Source organism: Diabrotica virgifera, chromosome 9 (assembly GCF_917563875.1).
Source record: "Diabrotica virgifera virgifera chromosome 9, PGI_DIABVI_V3a".
Lineage (NCBI taxonomy): Eukaryota > Metazoa > Arthropoda > Insecta > Coleoptera > Chrysomelidae > Diabrotica > Diabrotica virgifera.
Window position 1 is genome coordinate 174,986,614 of NC_065451.1, and position 15,626 is coordinate 175,002,239.

The window sequence follows — 15,626 nt, forward strand, 5'->3', positions numbered from 1 at the left end:
TAGAATTTTTACGTTGACTGTTGATTATTTGTATTTTTTATTTTGTTTTGATATTTGTGCTAAAATATTTGCATTATAATTATCTTCAGTTTGATCCAAATTGGAACTACATATTGTATTTTCCTCTATTAAAAAATTATGCAATATGAAACCCAAAGTTATTCTAAATATATGGTTATTAGTAGAACAGTAGTCCATACCAAACGGTATATTAAGTATCAATAAAATATTTATAAATATTACCTACAAAACACAAATAAATTCATCAAGACATAAATCATATGATCTCATTGTCAGCCGCCATTATGACATTTACAAGTTTTACAGCAGGTTTTACGTTTAGAAGTTTTACAGCAGGTTTTACGTTTTTGCTCTTTGCGCAGAAATTGGCGCAGTTATTGTACAAGAATCTGTGCCCACAGATCACCTATACTTCGTCTAATTTACTTACCGTTGCACGTCATCCGCGTCATAGCTTGTGACGTCACATGATACCAACACGAAATATTTAGGCGGTAGGTGTGTTCTTTTTTAGAATCACTTTGCCTAGTACACTGGAATTACAGCCACTAGACTTATTTTATTATATAAGCGTAGAAATAATATTTGAAGATTTCTATCAATGTTAACCTAAAGAAATACACAATAATATGTTTCATTTAATTTGTATAAATGGATTATAAAGCGTTTTTATGAAGCACATATGCTCGGATCACACTGTAACTGTAATCGAACGAAGGTGACATTTTAGAATAAATTGGTAACATTGGTAACATATTTGTTTATATTCTTTACTATAAGTATTTGTTTTATTATATTTACTGTTTTTATTATTTACTTTAACGTAAGATTATAACTTAATTCTTGTTCTCTATTTCTTAAATTTTTACTCATTTACATTGAATATTAATTTGTTTTGTTGTATAATCCACGTTTACAATAATTATTTGATCTATTTGATTTAAAATGGATTCAGGATTTTTTTATACTTTGGCAACTATGTCAACTTAGATCTCTGGCGCAGATAATGAGGTGCAACGGTAAGTAAATTAGACGAACTGTACCTCCTCTAGATTGTTCACGATAACGCTTTGGATAAATATGAAAAACAGCGCTCCATGCCGCTTGTATCGGAACTAATGCAAGCGGGAATTTCAAAATGTAATTTTGGTGGGAAGAAAATGTTAGGTTAAAATATTTGTATAGTTGAAAGAAAAAAATAATTTGGTTTTAAAATATGCAAATTATTTTTAATTTCAAATATACAAAATACCATTTGGGAAAAAATAAGACATGACAACGTATTTTTATTTATTTATTTATTTATTTAATACCAGCAAAACCACTTTGTATATACTTTTTTACAAATCGTATCTTTACAAATGAAATTATTAATAGTTATCTTCCAAATTGAGTTCCAAATACTTCTACAAAAGGGTATCTCAAATGATTGAAACATGTGTGCATCTCTATTTGTTGAAGGACTTTCAACTAAAGCAAAAAATTAATGATTGATTTGATAATAACCATATTCATTTCACGTAAAATAATTTTTATTAATTATATATTTTCAGTAGGGGTTACTTACTTGGTGTTACATTCGTTTGCTTCCCTACACCACTAACTGTGTTACTTGTTCTCTAATAACAAATACTTGTTGAACTCACCATGCAAATGTAAGCTAGGAATTTGATCTTCCTAGGGATCTTCAAATCACATTCGTTTTGTTTCAAAAACTGTATTTGAATCCATTTTATCTAAATCAGGATTTTTTATTATTGCTAATTAAAACAATCAGATAAACATTTAACTGACATAAAGATAAAGGCATACTCATAGATTAATAATATAGTATTACCGGGCATACCCATTATAGGGCATACTTGGGCATACTGACAATGATGACAATTGACAAATTATAATGACACTCAGACTCAGTGATATAGAAGAAATCTTCACTCCTGCTGGTGCATGGCGACATCTCAAAAAACGTATTATTACTAAAAATGACATTTAGTTTAGGATGACCTTGAGATACCTGCGTGAAACATCTAAAGAGAGTTAAGTGATCTGTGCCTGACACAAATTCTTGTATCGTTTCTTGTATCTGTGTATGACACTATACATTTTTTTGACATATCAGAAACGATATTAGAAATGATACAAGAAAATGCATAGTGTCATACAGCCTTAAGGCATTGGCACAGAATAACTAACCATATGGTTAGTTATTCTGTGGCATTGGATATCAATATCCGCTGTGTCTAGGTACACGCTAACGTGTACGCAAATAAAAAAGTTAGGTACACGCGAATTAAACTTCATCAAGTCAGTGACGTCATTATTTAGCGTGCGCAGTGACTTTATATTTTGGTACACGCTATTTTGATATTTTTAGTGTTTGTTGTTTGTTTGATAGAAAATATTTTTATTAAGGGAAGGGGAATGGAAGCAAAACTATTCAGATGTTTCAAACTTAATTATTGTAATAAAATAATATGTATATTAAAGTATATATATTTTATTCAGGTTAGCAAAATAAATATTAGTTAACATGATATATACAAAATACTGCTAAAATCATTTTTATACGTAAGTTAATTATACCAGTTTATATTGGTGTTTATTTTTGCTGTGGTGTTTATTTTTATTTATACAGGGAGTTGAACTTGTTACGATTTTCATAGAAAATTGGTTATAACTTTGTAAATACCCTGTATAACATAATAAACCTTTATATTTTTGTGATATGGAAGTTAAGAAGATTTCGAATATAAAATAAAATATAGAGGGTGTTCCATTTAAAAAACATAAGTTTGGTCTGCCACCATATTATCGAACGCCCTGTAACATTCTAACTAATTTTAGTAATTTTGTAATATGAAGCTCAAAGTTTGCTAAAATTTTTGTTACCAACTTTTATTGCTATCTATTACTATAGCGGATCTACTGAGCTTTATCACACTAATCAATCGCCCCGTATATTTTATCTTATTACTTCTGCTACCCTTAATCACGAATTTTTGTCTCTTATCTTTTTCATACTGTTTTAGAATGTTGTTAAACTCATTAAAAGAACTAAATAATTGTCCACACTCCATAGTTAATTGAAAAAAAAAACACTAAGCCAGTGATCTCTTATCTTTTTCATACTGTTTTAGAATGTTGTTAAACTCATTAAAAGAACTAAATAATTGTCCACGCTCCATAGTTAATTTAAAAAAACACTAAACAAGTAAAAAATAAGAAAACTCTTTACAAATCAATATTAAAGTTTAAACATAACGCGATTAGACAAATTCTAACCACACTCTGACACTCGCGATACTTACAGATACTTAATAACGCGGCTCAAATTAGCGTGTACCAAAAAACCCAGTCATAGTTCACGCTAAATAATGACGTCACTGAGTTGATGACGTTTAAGCGTGTACCTAACTTTTTTATTTGCGTACACGTTAGCGTGTACCTAGACACAGCGATCAATATCACTCGAGTCATTGGTCAAATTAATACCAATCGAAATGTTGGAACGCGTCATCGAGAATTGGAACTTTAGAATGGACCATCGTACCTCAGTCATGGTCATCATTTGAAAAAAATTATCTTTAAGAAATGGGCTTTTCATCGATTGTCATTTGTTTCGAGCTTCTGTCATATGTTGTATAGTCTGTGTATAATATTAATATGCACGGATTATACGACATTTGACAGAAGCTCGAAACAAATGACTGTGAATGAAAAGCCCTATTGTAAATGCCAAATGAACATTTTCAAATAAATATAATTTTTCGCTGTGTCTATGTACACGCTAACGTGTACGCAAATAAAAAAGTTAGGTACACGCGAAACGTCATCAAGTCGGTGACGTCACTATTTAGCGTACAGCGTTGTTTTTTGCATACACGCTAACTGGAGCCGCGTGTATTCTGTGGTAAGAGTACAGCGAGTGTTAACTTGCGGTTAGAATTTGTCTAATCGCGTTGTGTTTACACTTCAATATTGATTAGTAAAAAGTTTTCTTATTTTTTATTTGTTTAGTGTTTGTTTAAATTAACTATGGAATGTGGACAAGTATTTAGTTCTTTAATGAGTTTAACAACATTTTAAAACAGTATGAAAAAGATAAGAGACTATAAATGAATATATTTTTTTTTAGTTATAGGTGAAATAGTATTACTGCCCAAAATTAAAATAAAAGGAAAACCTAAGGCTTTCACACTAGTTCTGAAGCTATTTCCTTGTGGCATTTTTGTAATCAAGTATTCTAAATGGGAAATAAGCCACAATTTAACTAAAAAATGATTTTATTAACGTTTCGACGTCCAAATCGGATGTCGGCAAAATACAAAATATTAATAAATTAAACAAAATTGTTGTTGCTTAGTAAAAAAATTCTTCTAATTTATTTAATCTGACTAATTTTTGTATTTTGACGACATCCGATTTGTACGTCGAAACGTTAATAAAATCTTTTTTTTTTTAGTTAAAGTGTGGCTTATTTCCGTTGATAATGATAATAATTAACTTACGTATAAAAATTATTTTAACAATATTTTATACATGTCATGTAAACTGAATAAAATATTTATTTTGCTAACTTGAATATATACTTTTATATATACATTGATTTATTACAATTAAGTTTAAAACCTCTGCTTCCCTTCCCTTAATAACAAATATTTTTCTATCAAACAAACACAAAGTTTTCCCAAGTGCGGAACAAATTTTCCCACAGTTATCGTCCATCTTTGAGATTTTGAGCGCCCTCTGTCGGAATTGGTTTTTGCGAATAGTGGGAGGCAGAAATGCCATAGCTAATTTTCGGTAGATCTACCGAATGCTTGTCAAATCTACCGATCTACCTAATTCTCCTTTTTTTCTACCGAAAAATGAAAATTCTTAAGGTTTGTTCCAACACGACTGAGAACCATACATGTAACGATCACCGTCCTGCGCAGTACCATGGAACGTATTATTTCGTTCCCATGGAACCCATGGAACGTTAATTATCTAGTAACGAAACGGTAATCTGACGGTTCTTGGTCGTGTTGGAACAAACCTATTATTTTCAAATTAATCTGCCGATTTTTTCTCTACCGAAAAATCAAAATTATTAGAAAATTTTTTAGCGGATGGTATTGGCAAAGAATACATATCTCCCAAGAACCGACACAAACGGATTATCTATGAACTAAATTTTTATGCGCATGTGCCAGATCGGCCATTTCTCAATTTGTATGAATAGCAAATAATTTTGGTGACATTTGTCTTGTACAGGATCGGCGTTTGTTGTCACAGTTGTTTGTTTGGCTTGGCTTGGCGTTAGTATTTTGTTTTTGTATCAGTTTGTAGCTCATAATATTTTGTATAGACTTATTTTCTTATATATATTTTCTTATATAGCCTACGACTATTAATTGTTATTTTCCAACATTTATACAATTTAATTCTTTTTGAGATATCTTGATTATGTGAATTAATTATTTTAAGCTTTTTCATGAACTATAAACTATCGTATAAAAAATTAATTTTGTATTTATTGGGATTTCACAAAGAATTTGAATCTAAAATATCATACAAATTCTCTAACCTTTCTTTGACCTCTACTGTACCAAATGCATCTGCAGGAAGAGCACAAAGTCATATTTTATATGTGTTCATTCCACAAGCCACGTGCTGTGTTTAAAAAGTTGAGAATCCAATACTCACAAAAACTTCCATAAAGTACTTTTATCAGCAAACCTAAATTAAATTTAATAAACTATGTTTCATTAAATTGTTTCTGTAGTTTGTATAAAGCAATAACTTAGGTCAAATATATAAAACAATTTATGACTGACTACTTGAAATTCAGGATTTTCAGGAGTAACATTATATAATTTAGCTAATTCAAAAAGTTTGATACAATATCACTTGAAATTGTTTCAACATTCAAGTTAATGCTTGATAATTGACAATACACTCTTCATAATAGGTTTACATTCAAGCTGCTTTCATATGGAATATAAGCTTCTGACCATAATGATCAAAACGTTTCCATATATATATTAATTAATATATTAATTAAAAAAATTACTTTTTCTCTTTTCTCGATTGCTTATTAGTTTTTATTGTATACTATATATATTTTTTCAGTTATTACATCTTTATATTTATAGAAATGAAATAGTACAATACTTATTGGTTTTTTATTTATTTACCCCGATATTCGACTTTAAAGAATGTACTGGCTGGTTTTGGCTGGAATGTACGGAATGTTTTGGCTGGTTTCCAAGACAATAAAAATTGAAAATATTGACATTCAATTTTAACATACAGTTTCTTGTTGTTGATCACGAACATTTGTCATCCAAAAAGAATTGGATTCCGTGACGGTTACAACGGCTGTTATTTTTCGATTATTTTACGAAATAACGAATATAATGAATTAGGAAATACCTCGACAAACAAGTAATTGGTCCCAGGTTTTCACCCAAAGTAATCGAAAGTAGAATTGGAAGTCGATATTGGAACTCTTCGTGTAACTTTGCGTCGATTGATCTACGGTTTTACTAATTTTGTCATCTTCTTTTACATTCATATCATATTTTGAGTGACTTTAAAGCACTACCTACGGTTGTAACTCTAAAACCGAAGTCCGATGTCAAATTTCTCATCTTTAATACCATACATGGGTTATAAGCTTTCATTCGACACCTCATTTGTCATTCTATCTGTATTAGTAACTGAGGAGTTGTATTCGCGGTCGGACGGACAGACAGTCATGAAACCAGAAGTATATATTTGTTCTCGTCTTGCGAATGCGCGTCGAATAATATATCACTTGTGCTATTGCGGTGACTTTAAAAGAGTACTTCCGGTCGCATTTCTAAAACCGGAAGTCCTAGGTCAAATTTCCCACCTTTAGTACCATCCATGTATTATGAGCTTTCATTCGACACCTCATTTGTGATTCTACCTGGTATAGTAACGGAGGAGTTACATTTCCGGTCGGACGGACAGACAGGCTAGGTCAAATGTCTCACCTTGAGTACCATCCATGGATTATAAGCTTTCATTTGACACCTCATTTGTCATTCTACCTGGTATAGTGACTGAAGGAGTTATATTCGCGGTCGGACGGACAGACAGCCTATTAGGTCACATCAAGTCGTTCAAATTCTCACCAACTTGTTCACACTTTTTCAAAACTGGTGAAAACAACAAATTATATTTTGTATCGTTGTATCAATATAAGCCAAAAAGTATAATTAGTGAATGTCACGCCACTATAATATATTTTATTATTGATCTTTCAATGCTAAAATCAGGATAAAAAAGGTATTTTATCCATGGTTTTAATCAATATAATTCTCACCATTACTTTGTGTTGTATTTGCAACCTTTTGTAAATCAAAAATAATTCCACCATATTAAGAATGTCAACAAAAGCCGGCCCTGCATGCAACCTTTCTCTCAGTGCAACTAAAATTTTATTGATACACGCCAGAAATGTGCGAGACTTTTCTCAGTGTACTCGCGTGTACACTTGCCAACTCGATACTAAAATTAAGTACATGCTAACAACAAAAGAATCGCCGTCCGTGTCGGTTCTTGTGAGAGATATGTATTCTTTGGTATTGGCAACAGAGTTTAGTGAATTTTCAAGAATTCTTGAATTGCTTTTACTAGCTTGTGACACAATGTGCGAACCAGCAGATACGGATTTACCGATATCAATTTTATGACCAGTCCTTTGTCCTTTTATATTATGATTTTGGAAGTAAAATGTATCTACCTGAATCCATGATACCCTGAATCTGTATAGTGAATACTGAAGAATTGTGGTTTATTTTGATTCCAAACTAAATATAGTATTTATATTAAAATCTGAAAACATGAGAAATTTATTTTGCACCTTTTTAACTTACAGTAATTCGACATAACTAAAGAACATTAAAAAATTTTCTCGTTCTCAATTGCTTCAATATCCGACATTGTTTTGTTTTTAAACGATTATAAAGTGTAAAAAATTATGTTTTTGCCTATAAAACATTCCTTGTAGATTTTAGAGAAACATGTTTCAAATAAATATTCTAGATCTTAATAGTTTCTGATTTAAAATACATAAACAATTGGAGGAGCAAAAAACCCTTATTTTTGCAGTAATTTATAAATGTTAATAACTTAATAACTATTATTTATTATAACAAAAATGTTTAACTTGTTTAAACAATTATACAGCTTTCAAATAAGAATATTTGTATTTTGAACGTTAATAGTGCAGCGGTTATTTACTGTAATAACTTATAATTACAAAGAAACAAGCGGTTCGTAATTATATACGATTTTATTTATATAACAGTACAGACGAATTTATTTTTACAGACTTTACTTTTCAAACTTTAGCTTAAACTCTAATAACAGCGCGCTCCGCTTAAATAGCCAATAGGTCCTGTTCTCGAAATGTCTACATATCCCTCGGCCTAATGAATATTCTGGAGATCTTCGCTCACAGCGCCGTCGCTTCTGTGACGTCACGGCTACTGTTATTCCGACGGTTGGAATTCTCCCAAGCCGGGGAGTGTTTATTGCGCCGATTCGAAACTCTTTCGTTACACTGCTCCCCTCTTAAGATCTTAGCGTCCCGATCAGCAACTCTAGATGAAGGCCCAGGATGGCGGAATCTACACGACTCTCCAGCTTTGCATACACCTTCAAGAAGAAATAACAGTCTACTGTCTTTGAAGAATCCGACATCTTCAGGTTCATGCAACACACAGTAATTCGTACGCCAGTTTCTCTGAAGACCACTTCAAGCATGCTTCTCACAATCTTCCAATCCAGATTTTCTACTGCATGGCCTATTTTTGGTAAAGCCAAATCTTTGATGTCATAATTACACACGATTTTCTTCAAATTAGAGCACGCCATATATGTTCTCGTAGCTTGGCGTGTCCGTATAAGACTTCCTGGTCACCATATACAGCAAAGATCGAGGACCATCTTCCAATCGCAGTACTCTTTCAATTTTAGGTTGTTGATTTCTTAACTCGTCCAGGCGGCCGACCTTTCTATTGAATACGGACGAGATTCCTTTAGTCATCTCGAGGTCTTGGGCAACACAGTGGGCTAGAGAGACGTTTTCTGGAACACCAAACAGATCTTGCTGAACTTCTGTGGTCACGCCGAATCTAGCACTCTTTCTCGCTGCGTAATTTGACATAAATTGATTAAAACTTGGCTGTGCGGCGTCTTTCATCTCCTGTTGGAGGACTCGGGCTTCTTCTGTTTCATTTGAGCCAGCATATGGTGCAAGACGATTTATGTGAATAACTTTTGGTTTACCGTTTGGCAGCTTCTTAATTCTGTATATTACGTCATTTATTTTCTTCTTAACTTCATACGGACCTTCCCATTGTCTTTGCAGTTTAGGACACAAGCCGCGACGACGTTGTGGATTATAAAGCCAGACAAGATCACCTACTTCGAAGCTTTCATTCTTGCATCGAGAATCATATTGATCTTTCATTCTGTCACTGGCTATCTGGATGTGTTGTCGGGCAAGTTCATGAATGTTGTTCATTCGTAACTTCAGGCGGTCGACGTATTCTTCGCCTGCAACATGTTCCTCGGAAGGTCTGCAGCCAAACTCTAGGTCGCAGGGCAAACGAACTTCACGACCCAACATATCAGACAGGTTGGTGTTTGACCTGTAGTTTCATTTACGGCCGAGCGGTAGGCCATCAGGAATAAATGAATGTGTTGGTCCCAATCTCGCTGATGTTCAGATACAACTTTGGACAAGTGTTTACCCATCGTTCGGTTCATCCTCTCGACCATCCCATCTGATTGAGGATGCAGGGGTGTTGTTCTGGTCTTATTGGCACCAATCAATTTACAAACGTTTTGGAAAAGAGCCGACTCAAAGTTTCGCCCTTGGTCAGAGTGGATCTCCAAGGGAACACCAAATCGGCTGAAGAATTATTTAACAAGTACCTCTGCAACGGTAGCAGCTTCTTGATTTGGTAATGCATAGGCCTCGGTCCATTTCGTAAAATAATCCATGGCTACCAGGATGTATTTATTTCCAGCATCAGTTTCTGGAAATGGACCTGCAATGTCGATTGCTACTCTTTCCATAGGACTGCCAACATTATACTGTCTCATGGGTGCTCTCTTTTTACCAACTGGACCATTACCGGATGCACACAGTTCACATTTCCGGCACCATCTTCTTACATCATCTTTACAGTTCACCCAATAGAACCGTTCTCGAACCTTTTGCAGAGTCTTCGTAATACCAAAGTGTCCACCTGATGTACCGTCATGCAACTGACGCAATACTTCTGACACTTTACTTTTAGGTACAATCAACTGAAGCTTAGATTCTGTACCATCATCGTTCTCAAAGGTTCTGTACAGAAGATCATCTTTTAGTATCAGGCAATTCCATTGGCTCCAGTAGGCCTTGACTTCCGGACTACATGCACTAATGTTTTGCCAACTAGGTCTCTCACCTCGACGCATCCAATCCAATACTCTTTTTATACATGGATCATCTTCTTGGGCGTGTTGTAACTGTTGGGGCTGCCATTGTTCATTAACTCCGGTGGTTCGTCTCACGGGGCAAAATCGTTGCTCTAATTTGGGACAGTGATTACATTTTGCACTGCATGGTCGTCTCGAAAGGGCATCAGCATTTGAATGAACTCTTCCGGCTCTATGTTCTATCTCGTAGTCATATTCTTGTAATCGTTCTAACCATCTTGCCATCTGGCCCTCTGGATTACGGAATTGTATGAGCCATTTTAGAGCAGCGTGATCTGTTTGAAGAAGGAACTTTCTGCCATACAAGTATTTATGGAAATGTTCGCAATCCTTCACTACACCCAGCAGTTCTCTTCTGGTAACGCAGTTTCTTTCTGGTTTCGACGGGACTTTGCTGAAATAAGCGATGACTTTTTCCTGTCCATCCTGGATTTGGGAGAGAACAGCTCCTATGGCACTGTTGCTAGCCATAGGCGTAACCAGGGGGGGTTTTGGGGGTTGTAACCCCCCCATTGGGATGTACTTGGAGCTCTATACGCTTAACACCATAGCCCTCAGAGACCTTCCAGTAGTTGTAACCCCCCCCTTAGGATCACAAGAATCTACAGGTCGAGCAAGTCTCGTAAATTTCACGATTGCGAGCCACGCTTCACGCAACCGTGTTTGCGTACTTGTGTTTCGAGTTGCGTGGTCGTGCGGCGTTATATTTACCAAATTTAAATATAATCGTTTTCAAAATTAAATCAATATGTCAATATGGCTACTGGGTGTAAAAGATAAATCTTATTCTATCTGTTCTTAATGAGTTTTAGATAATTTTAGTTGTATTTCTTTGTAATTTTGTGTTGTACAAAGATTAATTTAACATTTTCTCTGGAAGTATTAATTTAGAAAGATAATATGCTTCATTGGTGTTGTGTTGTGTTTTGAAGTGTGAAATGCAAAGTAATTGTGATAAAGTTCACTTTTAAACTGAACTAAATAAGGTATCTGAGAGACAACAATGGTTAAATGCAATACAATGTACAGGTTTTACTAGCGAAATGAAAATTTTCCTGTCCTGTCTGCTGTAATCATTTTATATCTGGTAAGTTACAATTACAACAGTAACGATTTTTGAAGATGTTAACATTTTAATCTTATAGGAAAATCAGCCGACTTAATCGATAATAACAATCTCCAGATTGGGTTCCTTCAATAAATATGGTCTATAAACACAATGAAATAAGTTCTCCAAAATCTAAAATGGAGTGGTATCAAAGGAGAATTAAAGTGAAAAATATTCATATTGAAATTATTTATAAGGCACTGGACTGTCTTAAATTCTACAATAATACTAGGTGGGTAAATGATTTTAGACATTTTTCATTAAGAGTAGATTAAGATTAAGTAGATTTTCATTCAGTAGATTTAAGACTTGTTTACACAGGTAGAGTAATGATGCAAGTACTTGATAGAGTAGAGTAACTCTACCTGTAAAAATGCTCAGCACAGTAGAATAGCTGGTAGAGTGTATAGTTGGAGTTAAAGTAGAGTGACTAGCAACCTATGGCAAAGTAACTACTCTATGACCACCACTACTGCCAAAATGTCTACTCGGCTGCACACTCTACCCATGGAACACGCTCAATTATGGCAGAATAGAGTAGGTAGGAGAGTACATGGGGGCGCTGTCATTCTGGCTGGAATTGTGTTTTGTGTAAATAGTGAAAATGAAGTTCACCGAAGATGAAACTTTAAAACTTGTAGAGCTATAATACGGCGAATACCAGTGTTTATGGAATTTAGGTAGTGTATACTACAGAAATAAAAGTTTGCAGCAAGCTGCAGAGGATGAAATCGTAGAAAGAATGGCAAAGGGGGCTTTGGAGTAAACGAGCTTAAGCAAAAAATTAAGAATTTAAGGTGCACTTATAATCAAGAGTGTTTAAAAATACAAAAATCGGTTTCACTATACTAGCATCAGTACAGGGTGATCAGTTAAGGGTAGCGAGCATCCATATCTCATAAGATATTGGTCGTATAGATTTGAGAAAAAAAAATCATGATAAAAGTCGCCAAGAGAAATTGCTGGAAATTATTTTCGAGTTTGAGGCATAGTTTCGTCCTCTAGAGGGCATAACAACCAACACAAAGTAGAAAAATGGAATTTTTATAGAATTTTGTCTAATGAAAGTTTATCGATGATATCATTTTCATATTTACAGACCATTTCCCTACATTTTTTGTCTAAAACGTTTTGTTCTATCTATCAAAATAAAGCGGTGGGGGAAGTTCAATTGTTTTTTTAAACAAACCAAGGTTTCTTCCGTTTCTTTTGACCGATTTTAGCAAACTTAGGCTCATATGAAAGAGCATAATTTGCACTACAAAACGCTTATTTGGTTTTGAATTTTTTACGTTTGCTGTCGCCGCTAGATGGCGTTAACTGAAATGGTAGCAAATTTTTGAGTTTTAAAAAAAAAAAACAAATGTAATGGTATATTAATTTTTATATATTTTAAAAGAGGATAAATTTCTCTATAATTTAATGAAAAGAATTTATTATCTACCTTTTTTTGAACCGTTGATATTGACCAAAATATAATTTTATTACATTAAAAAATGGCACGCCACTGTTTTTTATCAAAATAAAAATCAGTTTTGTAATCTCTTATTAGTTGCTAACAAAAAGAACCTCTTGACTTTTTTTCGTTAGACAAACGGTTTTGGATTGAGAAAATAAGATATGTTTACATGGGGCGCCCATATCTCGAAACATTACTAATTTACTTTTTTTTCAATCTAAAACCGTTTGTCTAACGAAAAAAGTCAAGAGGTTCTTTTTGTTAGCAACTAATAAGAGATTACAAAACTGATTTTTATTTTGATAAAAAACAGTGGCGTGCCATTTTTTAATGTAATAAAATTATATTTTGGTCAATATCAACGGTTCAAAAAAAGGTAGATAATAAATTCTTTTCATTAAATTATAGAGAAATTTATCCTCTTTTAAAATATATAAAAATTAATATACCATTACATTTGTTTTTTTTTTAAAACTCAAAAATTTGCTACCATTTCAGTTAACGCCATCTAGCGGCGACAGCAAACGTAAAAATTCAAAACCAAATAAGCGTTTTGTAGTGCAAATTATGCTCTTTCATATGAGCCTAAGTTTGCTAAAATCGGTCAAAAGAAACGGAAGAAATCTTGGTTTGTTTAAAAAAACAATTGAACTTCCCCCACCGCTTTATTTTGATAGATAGAACAAAACGTTTTAGACAAAAAATGTAGGGAAATGGTCTGTAAATATGAAAATGATATCATCGATAAACTTTCATTAGACAAAATTCTATAAAAATTCCATTTTTCTACTTTGTGTTGGTTGTTATGCCCTCTAGCGGACGTTTGACAAACTCGAAAATAATTTCCAGTAATTTCTCTTGGCGACTTTTATCATGATTTTTCTTTCTCAAATCTATACGACCAATATCTTATGAGATATGGCCGCTCGCTACCCTTAACTGATCACCCTGTACTATACTTGTACTCTCCTCATGTGAATGGTATCAAGCCATTTTTGGTAGAGTACTACCACTACTCTACTCTCCTCAAAACTCTACCCATGTAAACAAGTCTTTAGAAACAGTGGAAAATGAGGTAGCTAGTAGAGTAGTAGTAGAGTAAAATATACTGGTTTAGCAAATTACAATGTTTTAAGGTAATACAGTAGCGATAAACAGGTAGTCAAAACGTGTTCCAAGATTGTCACTGTAATTTTGAATATTTTTTCGAGGTATTTGGCACACATATTCGTAAAATAATAAAGAATGGCGGTACAGAGCCCAATTTGAAAAATATATTAATATGTGGAAATTACTCTGTAATTATACAATATTTAAAAAACGAGCCTGTACCGCCATTAAGAAGAACAAAAAAATACACTTTCTTCAAATAAACTTTTTTATCCGATGCCTAGATTTTGTGTAATTTTGGAACTACTAATGAAATAAAAAATTTTAGTAGTTCCAAAATAACACAAAACCGGATAAAAAAGTTGTATTTGAAAAAAGTGTATTTTTTTGTTCTTCTTAATAGCGGTACAAGCTCGTTTTTTTATATTGTATTTAATTACAGAGTAATTTCCACATATTAATATATTTTTCAAATTGGGCTCTGTACCGCCATTCTTTATTATATTACGAATATGTGTGCCAAATATCTTGAAAAAATATTCAAAATTACAGCCGCAATCTTGGAACACATTTTCGCTACCTGTTGATCGATACTGTTTCCTCTTAAGATAGTTTTAATAGTTATTTATGATGATATAAGTATTAAAAGTACAATTTTAAGACGCGCATGTGAAAGTTAACTTGAAAAAATAATTTTATTAATGTTTTGACTTCCACATCAGATGTCATTGTCAAAATACAAAATATTCATTATTATTAGGTTTGTTCTAGCAAACAGTCAAACTAGTCAAAAACCATCAGCAAACAGTTGGTCAGTAAAAGAACATAATGCAGTCACCAGTGCGATCCCCTCTACTCGCGCTGGTCCACTATTCGCTAATGGTTTCAAACTGATGCTAGAACAAACCTATTATTATTATGCATATCATTATCTGTAAATAATATTTCTTCTGATTGTTAATTGTAAAGGATAGAAAAATTACCATTTATTTTATTTTTTTTAGAATCAGCTGAGAGAAGTGGTCTACAAAAAACCAGGAAGGAAACGGAATATGTGGCTACGAAAGGCAAAAGAAAGGTTTACAAAGCAAATGTGACACATTTTTTTGAAATATTTAGGAATAACAGTAAATTGCATTAAAAAATGTATGAAAAGATTTTGTTCAATAAAAATGTTTATATTTATCAAGGATGTATTATTTGGTATGGCCACATATCGTCAGTGATGTACTAATACATCCTATCTGTTTTTTCATGAGTTTTGTAAGAGAGACTAAAAACTTGTCTTAGGGTCACCTCCTGTTTTCATATATTTTTTGACTTGTTTTGTAGTAAATTAAACTATCTATGAACTACAAAACAAGTCAAAACTTACATATGAACACAGGAGGTGACCTTAAAACATGTTTTTCCATC